This window comes from Aulonocara stuartgranti (genome assembly GCF_965226115.1).
Source record: "Aulonocara stuartgranti genome assembly, chromosome: 4".
Taxonomy (NCBI): Eukaryota; Metazoa; Chordata; class Actinopteri; order Cichliformes; family Cichlidae; genus Aulonocara; species Aulonocara stuartgranti.
Window position 1 is genome coordinate 39,211,061 of NC_138942.1, and position 12,216 is coordinate 39,223,276.

The window sequence follows — 12,216 nt, forward strand, 5'->3', positions numbered from 1 at the left end:
CTTTGTATGGGAAGTTGACTGGAGCTGTACTCCATAGGCGGAGCGGTGCACTTTGACGTGGGAGATCTTTACCTGATCTCCCACACGAACGTCAACAATTGACGCCTCCCTCCACAAGGAGACAGTCATGGTATGTCCATCCTGAAATCACAAAAATGACAGAATGAAACATTTATTCATTAACTAATGGAAATCTCAAATATGCCTATTTTCACCATTTTCAATATTACACTTTAGTTGCACCATTACCTGTTTTAGCTGGAGAGTGCGTATTGGCACCAGTTGTTTGCCTGAGCAAACTGTCCTCACTGCCGAACACTGAAAATTCAATTAAAATATAATGTCAGTTATAGTGATTGCATAAATCTGTGTGTGTACATCTAGGTGCTACTTTCTTGACTTACTACATCTATTATTTTATTATTGTTGTTAATGATAAATCTACAACCATTTACAAAATAATAGTGGTTGATCTTGTTCTCACAATTTTGTGTTTGTTTGACAAGAACAATAAAATTATTATTTTTACTTTTAAAGACAAAAAAGTAATGGTTTCTTTGAAAACCTAAAGCAATATCAATTCTGATGGAACCACAAATATTTACCTCCACAACCTCCCCTTCCACTGTCATGAGCCCTCCAGATGTTGGGCTCATCTTTAGTGGTGTTGCTGGGGAAGGTGGATTAAGCAGCTCCTCCGCCTTTATGATGAGGGCCTCCGAGACTGCCAGGGCAGGAGCTTTAAAGAACTGTGTCCTCGCAGTGATATTGATGAGATAAGGGGGAGCTTGGCCCCTCAGCTCATGTCCCCTCATCATGTAGGACATGTCCTGTTTTACTTTGGAGGAGAACTCTTCAAACAAGGTGATCTTTAGCACTGTTTCACCATCTGTGATTGCTGCCACTTTATTTTTTTTTGTTGACAGTGCTTTGACCTCTCCATCCTCGATAACCCAGCTGATCACCTGATAAATACATAAATAAAGAAATGTATTTCTATGATCTTACTCCATAGCCACGTTCATACATGTGAAAGTCTACATCATATGATTGTTGGGTTTTTCTCTGTATTTATTATTGTACGATCTACTGTACAATATAAAGCGCCTTAAAGCGACTGTTGTTGTGATTTGATGCTATATAAATAAAATTGAATTGAATCACCTTTAGCTGGTCACAACATTTCAACACCCGGATATGAATGGGAGGGGGCCGGAAATACGGCGTCTCAGGCCGGTTGTCAGTCAGTTTCCTTAAGGCCATTCTGAAAAAAAAAAGCAAAATAAACACATTAACAGGTTCATACATTTCTGCTGGATCCAGTTCTGACAGAATACAGTAACACCTGTTGCTTTCATGTCGTCTCTTCACATTTTGATATAAAACAAACACATCATGAACTTCCTCAACCCTACGTGTGTTTCTGAGGTTCCTGCTTGATATTTACATACCTGAAAACATTTCAATATTTTTGTAAAAACACAAATTATCTTTACAAAATGTTGGTCTGAAAATTAATTTAACGCTTATGAGCCTTCATAAAATACATACAAATATTACCGCACATGTAAGTCTATCCAATTTACTCTGGATGGAACGTAGAAAAAAAATCACAATTTTCTTTTCCCCACTTAATTGTTTTCAGATAATAATTAAAATAATTATTAATTAAAATAATACTTAAAAATAGGTTACAGTGGACAATAGAAAACAATGAATCATCATAGGAAAATTATCTGAAAAAGGATTCATGCTCCTGAAGTGAAAAACAGCAACATTACAGACATCTTAAAGATTGCCTGCCTGCCCTTCCCCCTCCCCCAACACACACAGGCCAGGTGCAGACGCACAAACAAAAACATAGTGCGCCTGCTTGGTCTCTGTGGCTTTAGTTCATATTGGCTCCCCTTTTTAATCATTTGAGCCAATAAAATTATAGAATTACTGTCCCTGCTTTTTGGTCAGTCCCGCCCTCCTTAACTGGGCAGAAAATGGCAATTTTATGACCAGAAACAGCAAAGTTGGGAGACGGTTGCCAGGGCAGAGTGCCAGCCTTAAGCAATTTTTTCCTACTAACAGCCCAAACATAACGTCTTAAAGTTTATAAAACTGTTATAGATCTGGAAGATTTGTCTGATTCTGTAAGATCTTAATATTTCATAAAAAAATAGATGCCATTTTCATGAATACATTCAGATAGTTTTTTCAATTAAATATCCCTGAAACAATAAGTTCATCAAACCATGACACCTACAAATACATTGCTATCAATACTAAATGTGAATTTATCAAAAGTAATTTTTTTTCTTCGAGAGAAAAATGGAGATACACATATATAAAACATTCATAGGCCGATAGAAAAGTCAGACCAAATTTTAGGGGTACTTTGACGGTCTTTATATTCACAGGAACTTAAATGGCTAGATTTTTTATCTTTCACTACATTATAATGTGTTGTACATAGTATAAAGGCACTAAAAAACGGCTTCAATATCAATACTTACGTTTTATGAAGTTCTTAATATCACAAGAGCACAAAGTAGAAGAGCTGTGACTGTGTCTGCAAGTTTCTTCAGAACGAGCGGGAAAGGGACCGCTGGTCTTTTATGTTACAAATTGTGATGCAATCTGTTGCCATCGGCCTGATTGGCTAACTATGATTGTTGTTTTTTCCCAATTGTACTGCCTTGTGTTGATTTTGTCCCTTTACTTTAGGGCGGTTTTTGTTGGTGATCAGACCCGATTCTTGTCTAATTTGAATTATGAAATTATCAGTACTATTTTATAAGTCTCAAACTTACAATTTAAAACGTATAAAATTACTGGTCTTTTTTATTTTTTATGTAGTTAATGTATTATGTAGTTTTTTTAAAGTATTTTTTAGATGAGCTTTTATTTTGAAAGTGGCGATCTCTTTTCCTGGTGTCATGGAAGCACGCCCAACAGATCCACGTTACTGCTAGTCCCCGGGACAGAGTGCGGGAAATCAATGCGGTTCGAATACGTTCATAGACGCAGGAGTGCTAATTCCCTCCAGATTTCGCCCGAAGGCGCAGGTTTCAAGGCTGCACACGGTGACTGAGCATCCTAACATTTCAAAATTCAAAGGGTCAAGCTTCAAGGTTTTACTTCAAAAAGGTAAGCTAAACTTGGTCAACACATGACAGGAAAAGGTAAATGTATTAGCTATGTTAAATATAAGTGCCTATTCGTGATAGCTTGCTGTAGGGTAAAACACTTAAGGTCAGAAATCTTTACAGTTGTGTTCATTGTAAATCTGTTGTTTAGGGTATGTTTAAAATAATGTATTATGTAGTTGCACCACCACAGTTATGAAACTCAGAAATGTAATGATGTAAAAGCTATAGTATGGTTGGGGTTTTGGCTTGGTGAGCTTACAGCCTCCTTAAAATCTGTCAGAATTATGTAGAGACAGACTGTTTAATTCATATAACCATTTAATTCAACAAATATATGAAGAAATATGTCAAAGTTAGTATGACTTTAAATGTATCATTGTAAACGACCACGGCAGACCCAGTGGCATTTTGATATTTTTTTATTAATCCCTACACGGTTGCTGTACATTCGCACTCAGAGCTGCAGCTCTCCTGCTGCCAGCTCAACATAACACCAACAACCCAACCACAGGACCCAGTACAATATTTAATTCGGCGGGGCGTGATTGCGGATGCCGTACAGGTGCGTCCGCCTCCTCTGCACGGCACCGCAGGCTACGCCTCGCCACATACCCCCATCGCCTGACTGAGGCCGGGGAACCATCCGGCCGAACGTACTCCCCCCACCGCAGGCGGAAGGTCGGCCGCGTGGCAGGTGAACGCGGTGCGGTCGGCACGGTCGTGCGCCCCGGCTCGCAGGCGGCTGGGCAGATGTCCGGCAAGCACCGGCCTCTGGTGGAGGTGAGGCCGCTCTGCTCACCCCGCCAACCTCGGGCTTCGGTGGCGCGGACTCCCCTAGCACGGGCACCACCGACTTATCCCGCGGCTTCTCCGCCCCTCCCGGTGGGAGCAGCTCCCCACGCTGCACCTCCGCCGCTGCCTCTCCCGGCTGGAGCGGCTCCTCGGGCGCCGCCTCCGCCGCTGTCTCTCTCGGCTGGAGCGGCTCCTCGGGCACCGCCTCCGCCGCTGTCTCTCTCGGCTGGAGCGGCACCTCGGGCGCCGCCTCCGCCGCTGTCTCTCCCGGCTGGAGCGACTCCTCGGGTGCCGCCTCCACTGCTATCTCTCCCGGCTGGAGCGACTCCTCGGGTGCCGCCTCCGCTGCTGTCTCTCCCGGCTGGAGCGGCTCCTCGGGTGCCGCCTCCACCGCTGCCGGCTCCGCCGCCTTCTTCCGGGGCGCAGGAACAGGCACCGGTCCCTGCCGAGCCCCAGCGGCTCCCACGCGAGGTGTGGGGACAGGCGTATATACGTGTGTGTGTGTATATATATATATATATATATATATATATATATATATATGTGTATATATATGATGTTCGAGCCCTCTCAAGAACAGGTAAATAGTCATTTAGAGATTAAATTTGTCCCAGTTACTTTGCTCTACTCTGTCTGTAAAGCTTCACTTTTGTCACACTTCCTGCCTCCAAGAAGCTGAAGTAGAAGTAGAACTCTGCACCAGAACCTTTTTGTGACTTTTGTGACATTTCTGTCAATGGTGTAATTGTTGGTCTTTTGTGAATTCTAAGTAGGTGATTACTGAAAGGCAAGAGAGAAACTGAAGGTATCAGGTGACCTGTGATATGTCAGAGCTACAGAGAGGAATATTTGTGACAAGTATCCAACATTTGGGGAAAAATAGTTTCAAAGATGCATATTAAACAGGCAAGCTTTCATATTTAGAGGACAAAAACTATTACTTACTTTTAATCATTATTATGTGGTTAAGTACTGGACTGTGTGCTTTTGAGGCCAAGTCACACAGGGTTTCTTAGCTTAGACTGATGAGTATTTGAAATGTCAGCAATTCTTGATTGTAACACCTTTTATTGTAGTTTTAACACTGATGAATCAGCTTTCAGCTGAAGAAGGAGTCCTATCAGGCTTGGTTAGCCTGTGGGACTCCGGAGGCAGCCGACAGGTATCGACAGGCCAAGCGGAATGCGGCTCGGGCAGTGGCTGAAGCAAAAACTCGGGTGTGGGAGGAGTTCGGAGAGGCCATGGAAAAAGACTTTCGGACTGCCTCGAAGAGATTCTGGCAAACCGTCAGGCGTCTCAGGAGGGGAAAGCGGTGCTCTACCTGCACTGTGTATAGTGCTGGCGGAGCGCTGTTGACGTCGACTGAGAAAATTGTCAGGCGGTGGAAGGAATACTTCGAGGACCTCCTTAATCCCACTGACACGTCTTCCGAGGAGGAAGCAGAGTCTGGGGATGAGGGGAATGACCCGCCAATTTCCGGGGGCGAGGTCACTGAGGCAGTTAAACAACTCCTTGGTGGCAGAGCCCCTGGTGTTGATGAGGTCCGCCCCGAGTTCCTGAAGGCTCTGGACGTTGTAGGGCTGTCCTGGTTGACACGCCTTTGCAATGTTGCGTGGAGATCAGGGGCAGTACCGGAGGGTGTGTTCCAACTACAGGGGGATCACACTCCTCAGCCTCCCTGGGAAAGTCTATGCCAGGGTGCTGGAAAGGAGAGTTCGTCCGCTAGTCGAACCTCGGATACAGGAGGAACAATGCGGTTTTCGTCCTGGTCGCGGAACACTGGACCAGCTCTTTATCCTCTCGAGGATACTTGAGGGTGCATGGGAGTTTGCCCAACCAGTCTACATGTGTTTTGTGGACTTGGAGAAGGCATTCGACCGTGTCCCTCGGGGTGTCCTGTGGGAGGTGCTGCGGGAGTATGGGGTGTCTGGCCCATTGCTACGGGCCATTCGATCCCTATACAACCGTTGCAAGAGCTTGGTTCGCATTGCCGGCAATAAGTCGGACTCGTTCCCGGTGGGTGATGGGCTCCGCCAGGGCTGCCCTTTGTCTCCGGTTCTGTTCATAATTTTTATGGACAGGATTTCTAGGCGCAGCCAAGGGGCGGAGGGCTTTCGCTTTGGTGGCCTCAGAATCTCATCTCTGATTTTTGCGGATGATGTGGTTCTGTTGGCTTCATCGGGTGAGGGCCTCCAGCTCGCACTGGAACGGTTCGCAGCCGAGTGTGAAGCAGCGGGAATGAGGATCAGCACCTCCAAATCTGAGGCCATGGTTCTCAGCCGGAAAAGGGTGGAGTGCCCACTCCGGGTCGGGGATGAGTTCCTGCCCCAAGTGGAGGAGTTCAAGTATCTCGGGGTCTTGTTCGCGAGTGATGGGAGAAGGGAGCTGGAGATCGACAGACGGATTGGGGCTGCAGCTGCAGTAATGCGGACGCTGCACCAGTCCGTCGTGGTGAAGAGGGAGCTGAGTGTAAAAGCGAAGCTCTCAATTTACCGGTCGATCTACGTCCCTACCCTCACCTATGGCCATGAGCTGTGGGTAGTGACCGAAAGAACGAGATCGCGGATACAAGCGGCAGAAATGAGCTTCCTCCGAAGGGTGGCTGGCCTCTCCCTTAGAGATAGGGTGAGAAGTTCGGCCATCCGGGAGGGGCTCAGAGTAGAGCCGCTGCTGCTCCACATCGAAAGGAGTCAGCTGAGGTGGTTCGGGCATCTGACAAGGATGCCCCCTGGGCGCCTCCTGGGCGAGGTGTTCGAGGCATGTCCCACCGGGAGGAGGCCCCGGGGCAGACCCAGGACACGCTGGAGAGATTATATCTCTCGGCTGGCCTGGGAACGCCTTGGTGTTCCCCCGGACAAGCTGGAGGAGGTGGCTGGGGAGAGGGAGGTCTGGGCCTCTTTGCTTAGGCTGCTGCCCCCGCGACCCAGCCTCGGATAAAGCGGATGAAGATGGATGAAGATGGAGAAATATATGTAAAAAAAAAAACAAAAAAAAAAAAAACAATTTTCAATTTTTTTGTAGTTTATTACAATTTTTTGGAATTTTTGTAGTTACTATGGACTTAATGCATACACATTATTAAAATTTGGGCTACAACAGTTGTATTGATGTATAGCAACTTGACATGCTCCCAAAGATGGCACTACAGCATGTAACAATATAAAGTAAGCTCTGGTGTATTTGGTTCTTTGAATTTTCCAGCTAGGATGAACAAGGCTAGGCATCAGACTTTCAAATGAATTAAAAATCTGTCTGGGTGTTTGGTTGACTAATAAGTTGGCGTGGAAGATTGTCATTTTTTTTGTCACAGAATGTGATGGCATACCGTGGAGTAGCACTGAAAAGGAGCGCCCAAAAAGCAGGACACTTATAATAAACAGTGGATTATTGACAGTGAGAGGAAAAAACAACACAACTATATACAAATGCCAGCACTGTGGCCACGTGGTAATTCTGCCACACAGTGCACATGTCCTTGAACGGTAAAAAAGTAGAAACTAAAAAAACTCCTATTCTCATACCGCGACTTAAAAAACACACTTTGATTTAAGGATCCAGCGATGACTGGAACTCAGCCATACTATAGGCCATGCTTAACGAGGCCATATGCAGCTGGTGATGACCAGTGTTGGTCAAGTTACTTGAAAAAAGTAATCAGTAACTAATTACCGATAACTCCCCCAAAAAAGTAAACCCATTACTTTACTGATTACTTATTTCCAAAAAGTAATTAATTACTTAGTTACTTTTTAAAAACACGATTTACAACCTGAATAGGTGATAAAGCGATAGATCTTTCAGCCCAATTCTACTTTTTCTGCATAATCCATCATACAAAATGTAATCAAATGGAAAAGTCTCTTTTTAAAACTTGTTTTATTAGTTTTAACCTTTTAACTTTATGCATCAAGCAAAAATTAAATTATATGCAACATTCTCTGACTGGAAGAAATTTGTTTAACATTTAAACTTATTTTCTGCACATTCCAGCACATAAAATATATTTTTCTGTGTGTTTACACTCACTCTTTCAAATAGATGCAAGTAAAACACAGCAGAAAATAAATAACATCAAAGACTAGCGGTCCTGTTGCTCTATTTTCACCTGTAAAGCAGGAGTGGCATAGGCGGAGGTTTACCCTGGTGCAGGTGTGCCGCAGCGGTCAGTGGAAAAATCTGCGAGTTTCTCTGTGAGTTTCCCATTATGTCGTAGCGCACTCGGTGCTTGCTTGGAAGTTTAGGGGGGGGGTTCGCTTTAAAAAGAAGTTTTCTTCCCACGCACAATGGACACTAATGTTTTTGTCACTTTTTATGGAATCAAATTCAAAATAAGGTCAGTACTTCCAAGCTTTAAACGCTGCACGCTCATACTCTCTCCCGCACTCGATATATGATGCACTGTTGATCTGCACACAGCTGTTGTCATGAACGTCGCACTCACTTACGTCACTGTCATGAGACACTCTTGCAAAAAAATCACGGTTTTAGTAACGCAGTAACGCAGCATTTCTACGGGAAAGTAACGGTAATCTAATTACCGTTTTTGCAATAGTAATCCCTTACTTTACTCGTAATCAGATTACAGTAACGCGGTACAAGTAACGCGTTACTGCCCATCTCTGGTGATGACTGTGGAGCGGCAGGTTTGGCAGCTTCCAGCGCGAGAACACTTTCGGGTAAATGATAAATGGCCTGTATTTATATAGCGCTTTACTTGTCCCTAAAGACTCCAAGGTGCTTTAAATATCAGTCATTCACCCATTCACACACACATTCAAACACTGGTGATGGCAAGCTATGTTGTAGCCACAGCCACCCTGGGGCGCACTGACAGAGGCGGGTCTCAATCCCTCAGGAACCCAAAACATCCAGAAGTATGAACAAATATAAACTACACACAGGGAAATGGAGGACAAAGGAGAGAAAACAACTGAAACACTACATACGGAAAAATAAACGCAAATACAGAAATACATGAGCCCTTGGTTCCTAGGCCCAGGTCATGAAAGTTTTATATATATATACACACACACATTTGGAACTTCAGATCGGGTGTTGGCAAGTAACCCCATTTAAAAGTGTTACATTAATAGGATGACGTACGGAATCTTTTATACCCAATTCAATTAAATTCAATTGTAATTGATAGTGCAAAATCACAACAACAGTCACCTCAAGGCACTTTATACTGTAATGTAGACCCTATTTATAGCTGTGAAAATGCTTTCACAGCTAGAAACTGACAAGTTACACCACAAATACTACGGCAAGGTCGAGCCAGGACGACAGTTCAAGGGGAAGATATTATCACTGCCACCCGAGGCTGATTACCAAGCCCCAAGTGTGATGGAAGAAGCTCTAAGTGTGAGAGGAACTGACCTGCAAGACAGGTTCAGGTCAAAGCTGGAAACCTGTTTCCTCCATAGCTGATTAAAAAGACTATGTGAAGTACCCTCTGAAGGTCTGCTAAAGGTTGTGAATGCAGTGCTATGGGCAATCCTTACTGCGACCATCACTGCGACTTACCAGCTGATATACACCATGGCAGCAGTGATCAATGAAATTCTTGGCTACAAGATGAACAGCCACAAAAAGCATTACCCTCCGATGGAGAAGGGGACTAGAGCCCAACATCAAGTTTGCACAGAAGGAAATTTTTTGTTCTATCTCAAGCTTCTTGTGTTCCTTCTTCCTGATGTTGCTGTCATTCAGAACCTCTACATCTATCACTAAGGCTGTCTGGACCATGGTGCTGACACTCACCAGTCCCTGGCCTCCTTCCTTCTGTTTAGCGTACAGCCTCAAGGTCCTGGACTTTCGGTGAAACCCTCAGTGCATTGTCCGGAGCATCCTCGCCTTGATGTCAGTGGCTTCTATCTTCTTCTTTGGCCAGCTTATTATCCCAGCAGTGTACCTACAGGTAGACTTCTAGTCAAGACCGCCTAATCCGAGACCAAGACAAGACTAAGACCAGAGGGTATCGAGACCAAGACAAGACCAAGACCAGCGGGTATCGAGACCAAGACAAGACCAAGACAAAAGTCCGTCGAGACCAAGACAAGACCAAGACCAGAGGGTATCGAGACATCCAACTCTAGTCAGCAACCACATAAATATGCCCATTAAAGTCGACAACAAACCACACCATACCAGCCCTTAAAGTGCTCACTGAAATGGTTTTGATATATTTCTGCTCAATGAATTCACCAAAATACCTAAAGTTAGTGAAAATTGTTTAAGTAGCTGATAGCCACTGCTAGCGCTATCTACCTGTACATAACATGTAACGTAACGTTAAGTTAAAGTTGTTTTCGCTGAGATATTTGAATGCTAATCAATAAAAAAAAAAAAAAAAAAATCAGTTAAGTCTGCAGGGACGGTTGCAAAAAACTGTCCCTACATAATTTATAATGTTTGAAGAACACATTATAAATAACAATATTACATAAACATGACCTGGTCATCTGAGGTTGGAAAGGTAGTTAGAAGAGTTTGAAGATGGATAGATGGCTACTGGCTAGCTTACCTTTGAGGGTGTTTGCGCTCCAGGTGCCTGGTGAAGGTTGAGGTAGTCCCGGCTGTCTCGGTCAAGGAGACTTTGCAAAACCTGCACTTTGCCGAATGCTTCTTTTTTGCATTTACCAAAAACTCTTTGTGTTCTATGAACGCAAACTTTATGACAGACGAAGTTGCTGACATTTCTGTAACTTACTGACCGGGCATACTGCTCAATCTAACGGGTTGCATTTAGTTGTGTTTGAAGGGCGCGAAAGGCGAAATAATAAAATGCACCAAAGTGGAGGGATTTAAGCATGGCTGAGCCACTGTGTGTCGCTGTGTGACAGCTGAGCAGCGAAAGGAAATTAATTGAGGAGCCGGCTCTCGCTCAATGGGAGTCGACTATTCTGATTGACTACAAAGCAATCTCTAAGCACGGCTCTTAGAGCTAAAGCTTTTGCGCATGATACATTATCGAACGTTATGCTGTGTGTCATGGATACTGTTGACTCCAAATCTCCTGACCACTATGTTGATCTGAGACAGCAAGACCGAGACAGCGAGACCAAGACAAGACCGAGACCAAAGTCCGTCGAGATCATAACAAGACCAAGACAAAAGTACGTCGAGACCAAGACAAGACCAAGACAAAAGTCCGTCAAGACCAAGACGAGACCAAGACCACGTAAAAGTGGTCTCGAGACCGGTCTCGAGACCAAGACCGGTCTCGAGACATCCAACTCTACTTACAGGGTACCTGTAAGAATGAGATGCCTGTCACTATCAACACCTACACCCAGCCCGTGGCAGGGTATGGGTGTTGATAGTCCGGATCTTGTTCTTACCATTCAGCTGCCTCCTCAGGACTCTGCAGGTACTTGGTGGTTTCCTAGCGGCCTCTTCATGGTTCCCATTTGCTTTTGGGATCCCTTGGTACGAGTAGCTGTCCTATAATTCTGCAATGTTACCTTCTGGGAGTTTGATCCACTCAGTTCTGCCTACCTTTCCTCTCTTTGTTATTATCCAACCACACTTCTCCAGTCCAGTGACTTGCTGTCTCATTCACTCTTGGCTTATAGCTTGATGTCATCCATGTACAGAAGGTGGCTGACAACTGCTCCACTCCATATTCGGTATCCATAGCCAGTCTTGTCAATGATCTCACTGAGTGGTTTAATGCCTATGCAGAACAACAGGTGGGGCAGAGCATCTCATTGGTAGATCCCACACTTGATGGTGACTTGTGGTATGGGCTTGAAGTTGACCTCCAGTGTTGGAAGCCACATCCCCATTGAGTTCCTGATGAAGGCTCTTAGGGTCCTGTTGATCTTGTATAGGTCTAGGCTTTACAGGATCCAGGTGTGGGGAATTGAGTCATAGGCCTTTTTGTACACAATCCAGGCAGTGCACAAGTTGGTCAGCCTAGTCCTACAGTCTCGGGCGACTGCTCGATCAACCAGTAGCTACCGTTTAGCACCTCTGGTATTCTTGCCAATCCCTTTCTGTGCCCCACTCATGCGTTGACCTATTTGCTTCTTCATCTTAGCCACTATGATGCCTGACAGGAGCTTCCATGTGGTACTGAGGCAGGTTATTGGCTGGAAGGTGGTTTGGTCCTTGAGGATCAGGACAGTCTTAAACCAGTAGGCGTTAACCACATAGGGGGACTGGTGCTGTCCAACTCTTTGTACTGTAGACCCTTTCTTGGATATCTGCCACTGTGATATTTTAATCACACTCTAGATCTTGTTTTAACATATGGCATAGAAACTGAACATTTAACAGT

General features: G+C 44.6%; 1 long non-coding RNA gene across 1 annotated transcript; it reads right to left on the reverse strand.

Moving 5' to 3' along the window:
• LOC309705033 lies at window positions 1-717 on the reverse strand. The gene is made up of 3 exons (XR_014276443.1): window positions 606-717; window positions 250-318; window positions 1-141 (listed from the first exon to the last, which is right to left on the reverse strand). It is a non-coding gene; the product is annotated as an uncharacterized lncRNA (long non-coding RNA).
• Window positions 718-12,216: the final 11,499 nt, after the last annotated feature.